At 47.8% G+C, this 18569-nt stretch overlaps 1 long non-coding RNA gene across 1 annotated transcript; it reads right to left on the bottom strand.

The window, feature by feature from the left end:
* Nucleotides 1-7989: 7989 nt before the first annotated feature.
* LOC122482710 lies at nucleotides 7990-14980 on the bottom strand. The gene is made up of 2 exons (XR_006297219.1): nucleotides 14392-14980; nucleotides 7990-8726 (listed from the first exon to the last, which is right to left on the bottom strand). It is a non-coding gene; the product is annotated as an uncharacterized LOC122482710 (long non-coding RNA).
* Nucleotides 14981-18569: the final 3589 nt, after the last annotated feature.

Here is an 18569-nt window from a genome sequence, read left to right as displayed (position 1 = left end):
ACAGCCCTCGCGTGTCCTTTCCTTCCCACACGCACCATTTGCATTTGTTTGCGTGTCTGCCTCAGCCACTGGGTCGGTAGCCTCACACAACTCCTGGCACGTGGCAGGATTTCAACAGAAGTCTGTGCACTGGATAGGTGGTCCATAGGAAGAAAAGGCACACAGGAGACTGGCCGCACATCTCATTTCCGGTTTGGAATTTTCATGCAACTTTCCCTCCTGCTAGGAGAGGCCACCAAGAGATGGGCTGTGGGTGGGCTCAGACAGCAAGGATGCCTCTGTTGAAGAGAATGGAGTGGGTGGCAGGGCCTTGGGTGTGGCTGGAGCCCTGCCAGCCGAGGCTGGGAACTCTAGCTGCAGCAAGGGGAGAAGCCTCGATTCTGTGAAGGATCCAGGGTATTCTATGGTGCCTTGCAAATGCAAGTCCTTTTTGTTGCTGAAGTTATTGTCCTCAGCGGCCGTTTATATAACCCCTCTAGTGAACTGGCAGGATTCTTGGCCGAAGGCGGCTGCCTTCCCTCTCGGGGGACCAACTGATGGCCTGCTTTGCTGAGTTCCAGGGCGCCACGCCCAGGCAGATCTGGACCCACGTTAAAAAAATGCCAGGGGACAAACACTGAAGTCAAAAAGTTCTTTTGACCCCCACCCCTTAGAGGAATCGGTGTTGTTTTTTGTTTTTTTGTTTTTTTTTTAGCAGTGTAGACACCCCAGTGTACTCATTAAAACATCATTTCCTAAGGCCTTTTTTATAAATAGAATTTCAAAATGTATTCAGGTTGGCGCTTTCAAGGAGGGTGACCTTGAGCAGGTGCCTGGCACCGAACACCTGTGGAACATCGGCCAAGGGACACTCCTCACCACCTCCCTGGATGGTTAGGAACGCTGTTTCTCTACCATTTTACAGGTGGGGGAAGGGAACACAAGGAAACCGAGTGATTGGCTTTGGGTCCCAGGAACTGGTTTGTAGGCAGGCTGGAATTTTCCATCAGGGGAATTCTTCTTCTGGTTATTTGGCTGGGCTACGCAGGCCTGGGAGGAAGAAGTCACAACCTCCACACCCGCAGTTTTTCCTTCACTGCCAGAGCCAGAGGCTCTCTGGAGTGGAACGGACCCAGTTCTCCTTTATTTGTAGGGGAGTCATGAACCAACACCGGCCTTCACAAAGGTTAGCGAAGCGAAGCAGGGAACAGAAAGGCTAACGGAGGGAGGGGCAGAGAACGGGGAGAGAAACAAAGAAGGCTGCGTGTTGATGCTTCTTAGTTTCCCAGACCCTCCACACTGTTCCCCTCTCCCTCCTGCCCAGTGGGGACCGGAGAAGGGAGTCTGGGCTCCTACAGCAGCACTAGGGGGCTAATGAGCGAAGCCTTACCCAAGCCAGACAGCGGCGGCGCAGATCCAGCCAAAAGGCCCCGGGGCCCGGCGTTTGTGTGTGTGTGTCGGGCGCTCGGTTACCATGGGAACGGCGTCCCGAGTTCGCAGCGCCGCCTGGAGTTCCCAGCCTGTGCGCCTCCTCCTCTTCCCTGCCCCAGCCTCTCCGCTCCAGGAGGAAGTGCTTGGGCCAAGCGGCAGTGGCTGGCCAGAAAGTTTTCTTCATTATTTGCACCAGGGTCCCCTGGGTCAGGTGCCCCCCAAAGGGAACCGGTGGACCGCAGACTGCCGGTGTTTGCAGCCGGCTAGCGCCCGCGCTCCTGCCCCTCCCGGGTAGAGGAGGGTCGGCAAAGACTGGGTGGGGTTTTGTTTTGCTTTGTTCTTTATTTAATAGTATGTAATGTTTATAGCTTTGCTTTTCTGATTACAAAACCGTACAGCGCGATGTTAGCTTTCCGCAGTCCTGGGGCCCAGGGCTGAGCTTGGTGGGTGGCTGAGATGGAGGGGAGTGGGGTCTGAGGCTCACAAAGCTGACCGCCTTTAACTCAGGCGGGCCTGCAGAAGGGCTGCAGGCTGGGTGGGGGGGGTTGGTGCCCAGGAGGGGGGCGGGTGTTTTCCTAGGAGACACCCTGCGGAGACTCACTTATGCTGGTCCCCAGGACAAAGACCCCCAAGCAGCGGAGAGGACAGCGGCCTCTTTGCTCTCTCTCTCGGGGTACTACTGGGGGGTTCAGGGAGCAGGCAGCCACCTTAAGGGGACAGAGTCCATAAGAGGAAGCCAGCGAAGGGCACAGGTTCTGGCCCCTTGAATGGCTTTGCTGGCAGTTGCAGAGTGGCCCAGGTGCACAAGGAGGCCCGGTTGCAACCTATTTCTGGTCAGTTGTCACACACAGTTCAGAACGATAGGTCCCGGATCTTTGAAATGTCAGTGATTTCTTTTCCCATTCTAAATAAATATTCACGTTGGCACCTAAATTTATACTTTTAAATTCTTTTTCTTGAAGAGTGTTCATCACATTGTGTAAATTCCGGGTATCCATAAAGCCTGAAGAATCATGAGTACCCTGTGCATGTCTGAGTGTCACTGGGTTTCTTCATCTTGTCTCTCAGTGGCCTGTGTCAGGTTCTTGGGAAGGGGGTGAGAATGACAGAGAAAAGAACTCCAGAGTGAGGGCATGGGGCACAGAGAAACTTGGGGGTTCTCAATGGTTCTCTGCTTGATGGTCCCATAGGAGGTAAGCAAGAGGAAGGTGACCAGATAATTACTTATGCCTCTCCTCCTCCCTGGTGCAGAAAGTTGGAGAAGAGCAGAGGAGAGGCCAAGCCCTTACCAGTACTATGGGGTGACAGCAGGAGCCTCCGTGAGCTGAGCTGGGGAGGAGTGTAGGGGAAACAGGAAGACACAGGATGCTACACAGGATGTCCAAAGAGCTCTTTGCGTCTTTGGTTCTCAAGGATCTCTTGAAGCACAAAGGAGGCTAGGTTATTACAACAATTTTTGGTGAGGGGGAACTGGTCAAAGACTACCTTTTTTTTTTTTAATTTTTTTAAACTTTTATTTATTTTTGAGAGAGCACGAGTGGGGGAGGGGTAGAGAGAGAGGGAGACACAGAATCCAAAGCAGGCTCCAGGCTCTGAGCTGTCGGCACAGAGCCCGATGTGGGCCCGAACCTACGAACTGTGAGATCATGACCTAAGCTGAAGTCGGACGCTCACCCGACTGAGCCACCCAGGCACCCTGGTCAAGACAACTTCTGAGAGCTATACCTCTCAATGATTCTCAGGGCCAGTGCCAAGGGCTGCATGGGGGAACTTTTGTAGCCCCCTATAATGTCCATCAACCTCACGTGAATCTAAGTAAGAAGCAGAATTGGTTTTCCAACACAGCTTCAAGACAGTTTCCTAGTCTACTACTTCCAATAGACCAGGGCCACCAAAGCCCTGTCACAATTTCAGTGTCCATTCCCCAGGCTGGTGACTGTAACCTTGGATGGCGGCGTGGTCAGGCCTTCCACAAGATGGCGCTCAGAGGTTTTGCTTTAATTTTTAAACGTCGATTGATTCATTACTTTGTCAGTATCTTATGCATGCCTACTGTGTGCCGGCATTGTTCTAGGAGTAGGGTGGGGGATACAGACTTAACAAGACGAGCGAAATCTCTGGCTTTGAAGAATTTTAAAAGGTTGTGATTTTTTTATACTTTCGGAAGCAAAACCCAACTGTGATAGAGGTTTCCCATTTATGTTGCTGCTACGTTGTTTTGAAAGTTCTGCCGCGTTTCTGACAGTTGCACAATTTTTTCCCTCCAGACTAGTATGGCCCGGAAGAATTATAGACACTTTTATTATTTGGCTGGGGAAAGGATTAACTTACATCTGCCTGCGTAAGCCACTGTCTGAGATCCATTCTTTGGCCAGGAAAATACTACATCTCAACTTGGACGATTCCAAATTGTTGCCAGGCACCAGCTTATCATTCTGAGGTCTCAGCTTGGGATTTGGCTGCCCATTTGAGTAAATTCACAGCTCCTTTTAAAGAAAAACCGGGGTGGGGGGATTATCGGGGTGGCTCAGTCAGTTAAGCGCCCGACTCTTCGTTTTGGCTCAGGTCACGATCTCCCAGTTTGTGGGATCGAGCCCTGAGTTTGGCTTGGGGTTCTCTCTCTCCCTCTCTCTCTCTGCCCCTTCCCTGCTCGTTGTGCACTCTATCTCAAAATAAATAAATAAGAATGAAAAAAAAGGGAAACATTTGGGTAGGTCTTTCAGGCGTTATAGTGACCTGCCTCCAAGTAAGGATGAAACCAGCTTTGATCTGGGTGAGAATTTATCAGACTCTTTTTTTTTTTTTTTTTCTTTTCATAGCAAAACCAACCCCGCCACCAAACTATCTACCCTGGAGAATAAATGCAATCAAAGAGCTCACTCTTGCCAAAGGCAAACCTGAAACATTGCTGAGAGAGACAAAGGTCTGCGTAAACTGCTCAATCCTCCAGCTTCAGGAAGCTCTATTCTCATTCTAAGTTAGAATCCCAACGGCAAGATGTTTTAGGGCATTCGCTATACTAATTTGGCTGTTTCCAGAAATACCTTCACTTAGCTGTGATTTCAAAGGTATGACCTTGATTTTAATCACAGACTGAAAGAAAATGGTCCTAAGACAAGTGTTTTGTAGTTTGGCAGACAATAATTCTTTTTTTTTTTTTTTTAATTTTTTGTTTCAACTTTTTAAAATTTATTTTTGGGACAGATAGAGACAGAGCATGAGCAGGGGAGGGGCAGAGAGAGAGGGAGAGACACAGAATCGGAAACAGGCTCCGAGCCATCAGCCCAGAGCCTGACGCGGGGCTCGAACTCACAGACCGCGAGATCGTGACCTGGCTGAAGTCGGCCGCTTAACCGACTGCGCCACCCAGGCGCCCCAATAATTCTTAAGATCAAGACCTTGCTCGTTTTACCACCCATATCCTTTATGTGAGGATTCATGAGAACCCCAGACTCGTATCTGACCACCTGCCTGACTTGACATTAATACTCAGGTGTCCAGTAGGCATATCTCATTTAACACGGCCCAAATCAAACTCCCGATCTTCCCCCACCGTCTGCTCCTCCTTCAGTCATCTCGGTAAACAGCAACTCCACTGCTCAGGCCAAGCATCTCAGAACCATCTTGGCGTATCTCTCTCTCTCTCTCTCTCTCTCCCTCTCCCTCTCCCCGCCCCTCACATGTAACCAGTTATCAAATTCTGTTGCCTTTCCCTTTAACACACACTCAGAATCTGGTCACTTCTCACCACCTTCTCGTGTCTGGAAAATTTCATAGACTCTTTCACTGGTCACTCTACTTCTGCATGTTGTTCCTCTACCAGGATAATCCTGTAAAATATGTCGGGTCATGACCCATTCTCTGCTCAAAATCATCCCATGACTTTCTGTCTTACCGGAAGGAAAAACCCAAGATCTCCACTTCCTGTCCCGCCCCCACCTTCCCGTGTCTGACTTGACGTCATGGTGATCTGCTCCTGATTCACCTTACCGGAGCCACACTGGTCTCGCATGCCCCCATCTCAGGGTTGGGGAGGGGTGGGGGGGGGGATTTCTGTCCAGAAGATTCCTCCCAGATAGCCACATGATCCCTCCCTCTTCCCCCCTCCCGTCTCTCCTCGAAGGTTACCTTCTCAGCCAGGGTTTCCTGACCACCCCATGAAAACTGCAGGCCCCTCTCTGAGCTCCCTTTCTTCTCCATTCCAGCTTCATTTTTTCTCTGTAGCACTCACTACTGTCTGAGATACTATGTGTTTTATTTATTGTCTGTCTTGCTCCACTGGGTGGAAGCTCCCTGAGGGCAAAGACGTTTGTCGGTCTGCTCTGTTTGATTCACTTCTGTAGCTCACCACCGAGAGCACTACCTGGGACAGAGTAAGTCCTCAGTAAATATCGACTGAATGGATGATTAGATTCTATGAGAATGTGTGTCAGAAGAAAAAGTATCTGTTTTGTCCAAGTTGTATTTCCTTAGGCGAGATGATTGATGTTATGCATTGTAATTTACTTTTTGGTTTTACTACTGGGAAGCTCAAGGTCAGACATAGAAGGAATTACAAGCACAGTTTCCCCCATGGTCTCTAACTCAGTAACAGCCTCCTCCGTATGTTTTCTCGTCGTCTTCAATTTTAACTTTTATTTGAACAACCATGTGTGTACCTATGCTTCCGATAGTGCTCATGGAACTTCAGGCTCCCACGAAATATTTGCCAAGTGAGTGCATTGTATAGCATTTTCACCCTTTTTGGAAGTAAGTGGGATATGAATAAGAAATTACCCATGATCTCTGGTATGGCTGAAAAGTAATGAGCTAGAGAGAAATAGGCGATGATGAGGAGAGGAGAGGAGAGACTGGTGGGGGGGGGAGGGGGAAGAACCACCCACGTCCCTCCTCCGGGGCGAGCGTATCATCATCCACACCAGGACCCTATGTCAGTGAGGGGGGGAGATAGGAATAATTCTTCCAGGACAACAGGCATGAATTGGAGCTGCCTGGACACACTCGGACAAGTGGCTACTTTAGCAATGATTCATATTTGTTACATAGTAGATATGTAATTTAGGTTCAAGGTCAGGAAAGTAAGCGTAAGGAAAATGGACTCCTTTGCTAGGATCCACAGAAGCCACCGGAAGTGTCACCAGCACCAAATGAAGACACGTTCCTGGATGTTAGGAAAGAGTTAAGTAAGCGGGTTGACTTTTGTTGTTACTTCTCAACATTGACTCTGGCAGAGCTGTTTGAAAGTCTGGAAAAGAGGATAAGGGGGGACAGACCAGACAGTACCAAAGGGAGTAACTTCCCGGAGCCCAGAGAAATCCTGCCGCTGTCCGCCTATCCGCCGACCCCTGAAGCAGGACAGAGGTGAACGGACCCCTCTCCTGCCTGGTGGGGAGTCCCCTGCCTTCTGTCTTCTCTTCATTCCCAAAGCTGGGATTTCTGTCCTCTCCAGCCACCAGCTCCCAAGATCCCTCACTCAAAGGCCAATTCCTTAGGTTGCTGGTGGCAATGAGAGCTCCCAGAGCCTAACTGAAGTTTTTGGAGATAACGTCTACTGCTTTCTAGCATCTGCCTGTCACTCTTCCACAGAGCCAAGTGAAGGTAGGCTGCTCATTTGCTTTTCACAAGCCATGCCAGTGGTTTCTCTGTCGTTTATTCAAATCGTTCCAGGCGACTGCAGACTCAGGGAGAATCCAGCTGAACATCTTTCCGGATATTACCGTTTGACAGAACACTTGGCAATTGCCAAGGGCACCTGTTCTTTATAAAGTTGGGTACCACCTTTATCCCCTTTCATTTAAAAAATTTTTTTAATGCTTTTTTTTTTTGAGAGAGAGAGAAAGAGAGAGAGGATAGAGCACAAGTCGGGGAGAGGCAGAGAGAGAGAGGTGGGGGACACAGAATCTGAAGCAGGCTCCAGGCTCTGAGCTGTCAGCACAGAGCCCCACGCGGGACTTGAACTCATGAGCTGTGAGATCATGACCTGAGCCAAAGTCCGACACTTGACCAACTGAGCCACCCAGGTGTCCCCTTTATCCCCTTTTAGAATCCAGGCACTGGGGGCTTTGTTTTAACCATCATCAGGGTCTTACTCATTACTGGGTTCCAAACATCACATCCTGATTAGTGGTAGGTAATCGTTCTTGATTCTTACTCTCATTTGGATTTCTACCTTCTCATCCTAAGAGTAACTGGCCTGACAACTGAAACTCCGAGAACATTTTTTTTTTCCTAAAGGGCACAAGGGGTGCAAAAATATTTTGCAAATCTTGCCTCTTCATGTGCAATCAGCCTTTCCTCTCCTGGAAGTGATGTTTCCCTTGTATACCTTCTCTCGTTGAAGAACGGAAGGACACCTTCCTTCCTTATGTATTCCAGCCATGCAAATTGTACCCCAGAGGAAGAGAGACCAGAGAAAGGTCTCCGTGCTCAAGAATATAGGAAGAACACAGAGATCAGTACATCGTTGACTTGGCTCTTCTGTACAGAGCCCTTGACCACCAGAAAGAAGTCATTGCTGAAGAATTAGCTAAAAATGGGGGGGGGGGGAAGGAAAAAGAAGGAAAGAAATCAAACACCACGTGAGAGTCTCACCACGGCATATATTTGGTTGTACAGCAGATCTAACTGTACTGTATACGGTGGCCAATCTGGAAGATTCTTCTTCTTGTGGTGTTATCTCCCGCCTGGGAAACTTCAAACCTCTTAATAAACTAGAAGGTAAAGAGGTATGTTCTAAGCTCCTTCACCTTCTTTCTAGCAGGGCGGTCAGCTTGCATTTAGGATACTCCTAAGTTGTGTGTGCCTCTGCAAGGAGCCAACAACATGTATTCCTGGTAGATTGCGGGGACAGGGCCTCAGTCAGATACGCCATCGTGGGGGTCAACGGCCCAGAGCCCCTCGAACAGGACCTACAAATGTCAATATCAAGAACACTAGTCCTCTCTAGACATACGCATGGGATGCCAAGCTTGGCCATCGTCCCAGCCTACCAGCCCTCTGCCGCCACGCTGGATGGACCGAGCCCCTTCTAAGATACAGATGACATCAAGGTTGCCAAGGAAAATCCCGAGCTGCCCCACTGCTGGGTGGCCGTTGGTAGTGAGACTTCCTCACAGTTCTTCCCGGATCTCTGGAAAATCTCCCTGGAAACTGCTAGGAGAAGCCTCTTTTTGCTGCACCTGTTTGCCTCAGGGCTTCTGGTTCTCTCTAATGATTTTCCGTGAGGGTGGGGGAGTAGACTTCATGCTATCTGCATTATCAGCACAACTGATTTAACTGCATCCGGGACTGAGAGAAATTTTCAAAGATTTCCTTCCCTGGCAAAGCAAACAAAATATTGTTGTTTAGGAATCAAATATTTGTACTCAAAAAAATTTTTTTTTACATTTATTTATTTTTGAGAAACAGAGTGAGACAAAGTGTGAGCGGGGGAGGGGCAGAGAGAGAAGGGGACACAGAATCTGAAGCAGGCTCCAGGCTCCGAGCAAGCAGTCAGCACAGATCCTGATGTGGGGCTCGAACCCACGAACTGTGAGATCATGACCTGAGCCCAAGTCGCACACTCAACCGACTGAGACACCCGGGCGCCCCAAATATTTGTACTTTAAAGCAAAGCTTTGCTGTAAGGAAAGGACAATGTAAACATGTATTCTCACTTTTGATCCAGAGTCAAGGAGATCTTTATTTTTTATAGTAAGATTTAAAAAAAAATTTTTTTTTCAACGTTTATTTATTTTTGGGACAGAGAGAGACAGAGCATGAACGGGCGAGAGGCAGAGAGAGAGGGAGACACAGAATCGGAAACAGGCTCCAGGCTCCGAGCCATCAGCCCAGAGCCCGACGCGGGGCTCGAACTCCCGGACCGCGAGATCGTGACCTGGCTGAAGTCGGACGCTTAACCGACTGCGCCACCCAGGCGCCCCAAGGAGATCTTTATTTATTTTTATTTTTTCATTTATAATTTACTTAGGGCGAGTGAGCACACAAGCTCAGGAGGGTCAGAGGGAGAGAGGGAGAGACAGAATCCCAAGCAGGCTCTGCACCTGCACTTCAGCATGAAGTCCCAGGTGGGGCTCGAACTCACAAACTGTGAGATCATGACCTGAGCCAAAACCAAGAGTCAGATGCCCAACCGACTGAGCCACCCAGGCACCCCAAGGAGATCTTTAGATGTAAGGAGCATATCCTTATATTTTGTGCTACCCCTGGGTATAAGGTCTGTTGAGACGAAACCAGAGCTCTGTTAAATTGAGGACAGGTCCATTGGTGGGTGTAAGCATGGGCCCGAGGGTGGTCTTCTCGAGGAAGGGATAAATGAAAGCCCAGCTGCTCCTTTTTTCTGTATGCATACACTTCACCTAGGTGAGGAGTGAGCCACAGGGTAGAATAAAGAATCCTTGGACTATTATCTCAAAATGTGAACAATTTTTATAACCTGTTCTAGGGGATGATGAACTCATCAAGGTGAGAAACTCGCCTGCTTTGAGAGAGCTGGGCTGTGACTGGGTGCTGTGTTCCAGTGATTTATAGTCCCTTTTAATGCAGTTGGGATTGGGAGCGAAGGTCAGAGTGGGTCTTTGAGCAGACGTATGAGAGTGGATTTTAGATATAAATTATGCAGCACTTGAAGTTCAACACAGATACAAACCGAGCAGCTCCTTCGTGGCGTTTGGGGAGTTATGACTGATGTGTGGTCTGCTTATGAATGGGAGTAGGTCACCCTTCACTTATGAGAGTATTTTTCACATTAGGATACCCATAATTAATTAGGGGTTCATGTGGTGAGGTCATGAATGGAAATGCTTGGTGTTTTGACCCCCTAAATCTGTGTTCTTGCCCACAAGGCCTCAAGGATAGATTTCTTTCAGAGTTCACAGAGGAATGATGCGATCTTGCCTCTCAGCACAGCAGGAAACACTCTCATGGCGCCATTAAATTGGAGCTTGTCCACGCTGCGGCAAGGAAGCCGATTTTTCGCGAGACAAATCGTGTAGTATATTTTATTTCGATCCAGGATCTAACTTGGAGACTCCTTGATGACGAATTTTTTTTTTTTCCTAAATATTTTGGATAGAATTGGTTGACTCTTCCATTCGAGGGTGAAAAGGAATTCTAAACAACTCAGACTTTCGCCGGTCCAGCTAGTCAAATAAAGGAAGACTTGATGTGGTACGGCAGCCAGAAGGAATTTCCTTCCCAGTGTAGCTAATCCGTGTCCACCTTCCGACGGTGGCATGCATGCCTGAAGCTTTGCTTTGAGTCGTTGCTGAAATAGTCAAGGAAGCCCCAGGAGCCCAGCTTATTTTTGCATGAGGCATTTGATGGTAAACATGTATACTCTGAGAGCTGGGCTCCTGAGAAAAGCAAGGCTTTATTTTGAAGTCCCAACGGCCGGCTCTCTGCCTCTCATTAAGAAGAAACCACCACGATCAACACTTGCTTTCTGTTAGAAGCCTGTAGGGTCCAGTGCTGTCACATCTCAGAGAATTTTTATTTCTAGGTCTCTGGGTGGAAGTGCCTACCGGTTCTGTTCATTTGTTCCTGAAATGTGAGCTTTTGTAATGAAGTGTCCTAGAGTGGACTTCAGTACAGAAGGGCACCATTATTTAGTAACACGGACTTTTGGGATGTTTGGAGCCTCCTGGGAAGGTCTGTAGGTTCACTGTGACCTAAAGCTTTTAAATAATTTATTTAAGTTTATTTATTTAGAGAGACACAGAGAGCATGAGCAGGGACAGAGACAGAGACAGAGAGAATGAATGAGAATCCCAAGCAGGCTCCACACTGGCAGCGCAGAGCCTGATGGGAGGCTCGAACTCATGAACCGTGAGATCCTGACCTGAGCTGAAATCAGGAGTCGGATGCTTAATCGACCGAACCACCCAGGTGCCCCTGAAGCTTTAAAATCAAAATCTTATCTTCCATGGGTTGTCCGTTTTGTCTTTCAGGAAATGCCGCAGGACTTTTTCCCTCCACATCAGAGGATTTTCTCCTTTTCTTCTCTATAGCCCACCCCTTACCCTGCCTCTTTCCTTGTCCCCTTGTTCTTCTTCATGGCTTCACAATTCTTGTGAGCACTTCGTCCTCTCTCTTCGGCACAGTAGGAATGGGCCACCTCATTCCACATATTCCGTTCTTGACTTTGCCGAACTGCTCAATGAACACCACCAGTCACTGCTGCCCTCTCAATTTCTTGTTCGAGCCACAATCAGGTTTTCTGTTACTTTTAGCCCGAAGGCGTTCCTGACTTAATCAGAAGGAAGGTACTTAATAATGATGAAGACCAGTTGTCAAAAGCCACCAGCAAATATTATTATGAATAATACAATGCAAAACAACTTATATTAAAGTCAAGCAAGAACTGCACAGAGATGGCTCCTCCTGCCATTATTCAACAATTTTTTCTTCAAGGCTCTAGGGAATGCGATAAGGACAATAAAAAACAAAACAAAACAAACCAAAAAAACCCAGGGGCGCCTGGGTGGCTCAGTTGAGCCTCTGACTTCAGCTCAGGTCATGATCTCACAGTTTGTGGGTCTGAGCCCCACATCGGGCTGTGCTCTCAGTACAGAGTCCGCACTGGGTCCTCTGTCCCTGTCTCTCTCTGCCCCTCCCACACTGGTGCTCTCTATCTCAAAAATAAACATAAAAAAAAAAAATACCATGAGACAAAAACATTAAAACCAATACAACAAATGAAGTCCTGAAAGTTCAACCGTGCAGAGTTGTATTTTTGTATTTTGTATGGTGTGCACCGTGGAGTTGGGTTTTTGTGAGTTTAATAAGATCAGTTGTACAGCCAGCTGGGATTTGGGGGGTTAAGCCGTGCTTTCTAAATTAATTATTTCCTGGTTGTAGTTTGGTGCTATTTGATAGAACTTAGGTGTTTCAGCTTACATATCTGTATAGCTGTAGGCTGGACCTCCCAGGATATTGGCAATTATCCAGAAATTTCTCAGATGTTTGGTTCCTGTTTCACTGGGTAAATTGGTCCGAGAGAATAATGGAGATCTGGGTATACACCACTCACTCACCTTCCCTCCGTATCCTCCCTCGTTCCCGGTAAAAAGTTCTCTTCTTTCCATTTGAGCTCAACTGTTGATTGTCTTTTTTTTTTTTTTTTTGTTTTTCAACGTTTTTTATTTATTTTTGGGACACAGAGAGACAGAGCATGAACGGGGGAGGGGCAGAGAGAGAGGGAGACACAGAATCGGAAACAGGCTCCAGGCTCTGAGCCATCAGCCCAGAGCCTGACGCGGGGCTCGAACTCACGGACCGCGAGATCGTGACCTGGCTGAAGTCGGACGCTTAACCGACTGCGCCACCCAGGCGCCCCATGTTGATTGTCTCATAGCAGACTTTGCACTATTACAGACTGGATTATTGTTGATTTTGTAATCAATAGAAACAATAAGAAAAAAGAGATAAAACTTTTTTTTTGCATGTGATGTGACTATTTTCTCTGAACATCTACTAGAAGACAGAATTTGTTAAAGTGTTTGGATACCAACCAAACGTACAAAATAATAACTCTTCTCCGTTTTAGCAATACCCACGTAAAGCCTGAAAATGTCATTAACGGTAGTTACAAAATTTATAACATGCCGATGAAGAAACATAAGATATAAAATGTAAGAAAAAATTTTACGTGAACAAATGAAAAATCATACTATATGCTTGGAAGGGAAGACATGATTGTTCTAAAAATGTCAATTCCCCCAAATTAATAGAAATATAATGCAATTGCAGTTAGAAACCCAGCAGTGTTGTGTTAATGTGTTTGTTTAGTTTTTAATTGGATAATGTGATCTTAAGGTTTATGTGGAAGAATAATTGTATCTGAACTTGCGAAAAAATATGAAAACAATAGTAAGATGGTTTTTCCTTGATCAGATTTCAGAACACATTCTAAAGCCTCAAAACTGACCTGATACAAGTAAGCGTGATGACAAAGAGAAAGTGGCAGAGAGTAGAGAATCCAGAAATGGATTCTACCTAGTGGGAAGAGCTTGGTTTATTTAACCAAAGATACTGGCCCAAGGAGTTCTCCATCTAGAAGAAAATCAGGTTGGTTCCCTATCTCCTATTATAGTATAGAATAAAATTATGAATGGATCAAAAAGTTAACATAAAAAGAGAACAGTAAAAATTACAAAAGAAATCTGGGAAAATGCAAATACAATCCAGGATTTGGAGAAACGGTGGTAATGAAGACTGAGAACCCAGTATCCATAAAAGAGAAGAGACAAGTTTGACTGTGTAATATAGAGAACATAGAGGGTAAAATTGCCTTTGATAGACAATGTATTAAAATCTATATATACGATGACCTCTTACAAGTTTGACAAAAACATAAAACAAGAGAAGAAATTCGAAAGAAAAATGCCTGAAATGATAGGAGTAGACACTGTGGATGTGCAGACTTGTATCTGCCTTGGAGGGTGACCTCTTGGAATGCGGCCACCATATGAAGAAATCCGGACACGTGTTCCCACGCCGACAGCCAGGACCAGCTGCCAACGTGTGAACCCGGCCCTTGGGACTAGTTAGCTAAATGGCCAGTCACACGCGTGACCCTAGCTGAGACCAGCAGAAGAACTATCGGGCTGAGCCCTGCCCAAACTACTAATCTACAGAACCATGAGGAAATGAATGGTTGCTGTTTTAAGGCAGGGGTTGGCGAAAGGTTTTTTTTTTTTTTTTTTTTTAATTAAAAAAAAAAGTTTGTTTTTGAGAGACAGGGAGCGCGAGGGAGTGGGGGACAGGCAGAGAGCGAGGGAGAGAGAATACGAGGCAGGCTCCAGGGTCGGAGTGGTCAGCGCAGAGCCCGACGCGGGGCTCGAACTCGTGTACAGTGAGATCATAACTTGAGCCGACGTCAGACACAACCAGCTGAGCCACCCGGGTGCCCCCAAGGCAGGGGTTTGCAAAAGTGTTTTAAAGGGTCAGACAGCCTGTAAGATCTCTATCACGATGACTTACTTTTGGGTTGCGGGACAAGAGCAGCCGTCGACAGTAGGGGAAACGCATGGGTGTGGCTGTGCTGGAATAAAACTTTTTGTTTTTGCAAAGACAGGTGGCTGGCTGGCTGGCTGTCGTTTGGTAACCCCCACTGAATCGGTCGGTTGGGCCGCAGTCACGAAGTGATACCGAGGGATGTCGGTGACGTTGTCAAGCGAACAAGGCAAGTTGCAGAACAACGTGTAGAGTGTGGTTTTCGAAATTTTGGCCACAGACGTCTAAACCAAGCCCAGAAAACCTTCGGTATCCGTGCACGTCTGCATGCATACACGTGCGTGGGTGCAGGGATGCCTCGGAGTAGTGGATTATTAGGCGGAGGCCCGTTGGAGGCGGGGTGTGCTGAGACGAATATCGGTTTCGTGCGGTTTCATGTTGTTTCCGGTTCTGCAACGAGCCAACGACTTCTGAACTTTGAACGCCATCGAAGAAGGAAACAACGAAAAAGAGTTAAATGCCTCGAGATTTCTGTCGCGCTCAAAGACCGCGTGCAGCCACTGGCTCCATCCACCGTCCTCACCAGAGGGCGCTGGGCATTTGCCAGGTGGCAGAAGGGAGCCCGGTGGTGGGGGTGGGAGGAAGACCGAATGCTGGAAAGAGGAGGGGGGGGGGGATTTTCTGTTTGAACTGTTGCTCCAGGCTTGGATTTTTCTGAAGGCGGACGGAAGCCTGAAAGTCATTGGTCGTTGCCGAGTGGACAAAATACCTAAGGATTTATAGAGGCCATCAACGGAGGCTCCTCTGACTCTTTGGGTGGAGCCTCCGCTGTTGGCCCATGGTCATCTATCCTAGGGGCCTTACCACAGAGCACCCCGCCGTCACAGCTGGGCCTCCTGGTGCGTTCTTGTAACCGTCATCTGGGTATCCGTGAGCGGAGGGGAGCCTCTGCTACGATTCGCGAGAACCCATCCTCACGGGGATGTGAAATGTCTCCCTTTCTCTGCAGAAGACCTCTCTTGATTGATCGTTCCAATTGCTGTGAGAAGGGAATCATTCACAAGAAGGATCACTGAGTAGCTTAATTAAAAAAAAAAAAAGTGCTTATTAGCCAATGCCGCCAATTCCTGGCCCCGTCAGTGAGTCCACGATGGTGAACGTGGGACCAGCCCAAGCGTCATGTTCCTGCGAATCCTCTGGCCCATTGACACTTAGCCGGCCCCTCACAAAAAGGCTGATAGAGCCAACTTGAAAGAAATTGTTTTTGGGCCCAGACGACTGAGGGTTTGAACATAAATGAAAAGTACAACCCATATGAATGGGTGGAGGAGTGTTTTCTTGTGGGGGGGAGGTAAGAGAAACTTTTTGACCAATTTTTATAGTATCTCACCTAAATATAGATGATACATAGGCATGTACATGTGTATATACTACACAGGCACATATATATATATATATATATATATATACACACACACACGTATATGCTTACGTATCATATACATATATCTTATAACGCACACACAGCTTAGACTTGTCAGGCACGGTGTTTTAGCTTTTTCAAAGCAGTCTGATATCTGTTACCTCATTCGGATCAGCATACAGAGTTCCCGATGACTACCTAAGTCAAACTTTGGTTTACTTTACGTTGGTACGCAGAAATGATCTCATCAGTCGGGGATGGCATGTTGGGGCGGCAATAAATTTTGAAGAAGATAATTTCGTCTCTGATTCCTGACTCCTGGGTTTCTCAGCGGCCTGGCAGGAAGAGACGGAAGGGGGTGGGGGCGCCAGGGCTACAGAGGGTGCCAGAAAGGCGTGAATCTTGTAAAGGCCTGAGCGGCAGCCGCGGCGGGAGGGAGGGAGGACGCCGGCCGCCCTCCGGCCCTCTGTGCACTGAGCCCAAGACAAGAAGCAGGAATGAAATACTTGGAGGGAGTGGGAATTCTCAAGTGCAGTCACATTTTAAGGGCATGGACGAGTACTCCCCTGAAGGACTTACTTATTTTTAGTGTTTTGTTTTTAAAGAAAAGGAAAAGAATACCACCACAACCGGAAAGGATTTGACACAACAGAATCAAGTTTCGAGGATGGGTTTGGAAGAAGTCATCCCACCATATGGCAGGAGTTTGAAGCCCCTTTCCATGGCTTCTTTCACTGTGGGTTTACGTGGCCTCCATGAAAACAGGGCGCAGTTTACCTGATGACAACCAAGCACCAGAATTCTGCTTCTGTGCACGGTGGCCTTGGTGTGGCGTCTCAGCTGAGCCGCGTCGTGGCTCTAAGGCAGGCTTATGGGGTTCCTTGGTAATCCAGGAGGAACTTCAGTTCCAGAAATTTGGACCTGGAGGGACTCTAGGACTTACCTTGTCCCACCCGCGTTAGGGGGCAGCCTCCTTCTCAACGCTTCGCTAGGACAAGTGACAAAAACAGCGAGGTCAGGAGAAACGTAGCCTGGGTGTGGGAGCGTGTGTCTGTGCGGTACAGGGGGTAGCGGCAAGGGAGGGAGAAAGGTGCCCACCGGGACAGGGGGACGGGCTTTCAAGGGTACTTGGCCTGAGCTTTGGCCTTCACTCCCCTTCGCCAGCATTCGACGTGGGACGGCCTGAGAGAGGGCAGGAAGGAGGTTGTGATGAGCCCATAAAACCTTCTGCTGTGTGGGTCTCCTACAGAACGTCAGTGTAGCTGTCTGCCTCCCTAGATTGCTGGTTCCAGGGTGACGGGAGGGGAGGCCTTGATTCCCACATGCGATCTCAGTGTAGAAGTTAAAGGCAAGGAGTGCGGAGTCAGACTCTTACTACCCGCCTGACCCTGGGCAAGTCACTTACGCTGTTTCTGAGTCTTCGTCCGTTAACAGGAAGCTAGTGATATGCTCCTACGATTAGTGTGGTGATTCAGTTCTATCTTTGGATGAAATAGAATATTAGAGGCCTGTCACAATCTAAGTATTTTTTTTTAAAGTTTTTATTCATTTATTTTGAGAGAGACAGACAGTGTGAGCGGGGGAGGGATGGAGAGAGAGAGGGAGAGCGAGAATCCCAAGCAGGCTCCGTGCTGTCAGCACAGAGCCCGACGCGGGGCTCGAACTCACGAACCCCGAGACCATGACCTGAGCCGAAACCGAGAATCGGAAACGTAACTGACTGAGCCACCCGGGTACCCCATAACCCGAGTATTTAATAAGTCACTGCATACGTGTATTGCTTCCCACCACACATCTATTGGGCTCCTTTTGGGCATCTGGAGTCAGATGGGGGCTAAGAGCCGCCTCCTAAGAGTTCATGACCACTGGTTTCAGTTTTTCTTGAAGTGTCTGGGAGAGCATTCATTGGAGGCGTGCTCCCAATTTGAGTAATTGGCTGCTTTGAAATAAGCTTGATTATCTGGGAAAAGGAGGTGACAGTCCCTGAGGACAGGCCAGGGGACGGAAGCAACAAAGAGCAGCGTCTTGTTAGCGCACTAGAGGGGCCTTCAATCACCGAGCCGGTTCCTTTTGTTAGTGAGACTTGGGCTTTCCACACGAGGTGCCGCTCGTCCATAGCATTTATTCCGCCATTATCCAGCCGTAGAGCCCCGATGACAGTCCTTCATTAGTCCCCAGAGAGGGCTCTTCTTTGGCCCTGACCGCATCGCAGAGAACAGAAACTGGGCTGCTGACTGGGGACGGCCGACGCATCATCACTCAGCTTGTGTTGGCACCGAGGGGGGGGGGTGGGGGAAGTGACAAGTCTGCAGTTCGTGTTCTTACAGAGATGATGAGCTGTCTCAAACCAGCAATTTGGCTAAAAAGGAGTCTGCACGACTCCAAGCAAATTTGTCACTTTGTGTTCCCCTCCTCTTTCCTGAGTGTTAATGCAAGTTTGCAGTTGAATTTCAGATATTCTGAAATCGCATTTCCTGGCATTCATTGATGCTATGCTGAAAGCAGAATGCTAAGTACAGTTCATTTTTTCTTTTGCACCCAAATGAATCTTGGAACTACATACGTATGCATATATATATATATATATATTTTTTTTTCAATTCTTTTAGCTTTGGCGCTATCGTCTCCTGACCCAGACACCATCTCATTTCATTCAGTTCTAAACGTTTTTGTTTAGCTGTTGCTGCTGCACATCATCATCACTATGAGCTGTGCCCAGATTTGTAACATAGCAGGCAATTGTACTTTTTCCAGAACCAAGTAAATGATGCGTGATTTTAGG

This window comes from Prionailurus bengalensis, chromosome A1 (genome assembly GCF_016509475.1).
Source record: "Prionailurus bengalensis isolate Pbe53 chromosome A1, Fcat_Pben_1.1_paternal_pri, whole genome shotgun sequence".
Taxonomy (NCBI): domain Eukaryota; kingdom Metazoa; phylum Chordata; class Mammalia; order Carnivora; family Felidae; genus Prionailurus; species Prionailurus bengalensis.
Note: the sequence above shows the minus strand (reverse complement) of the source record. Positions and strands in the feature narration are given on the sequence as shown.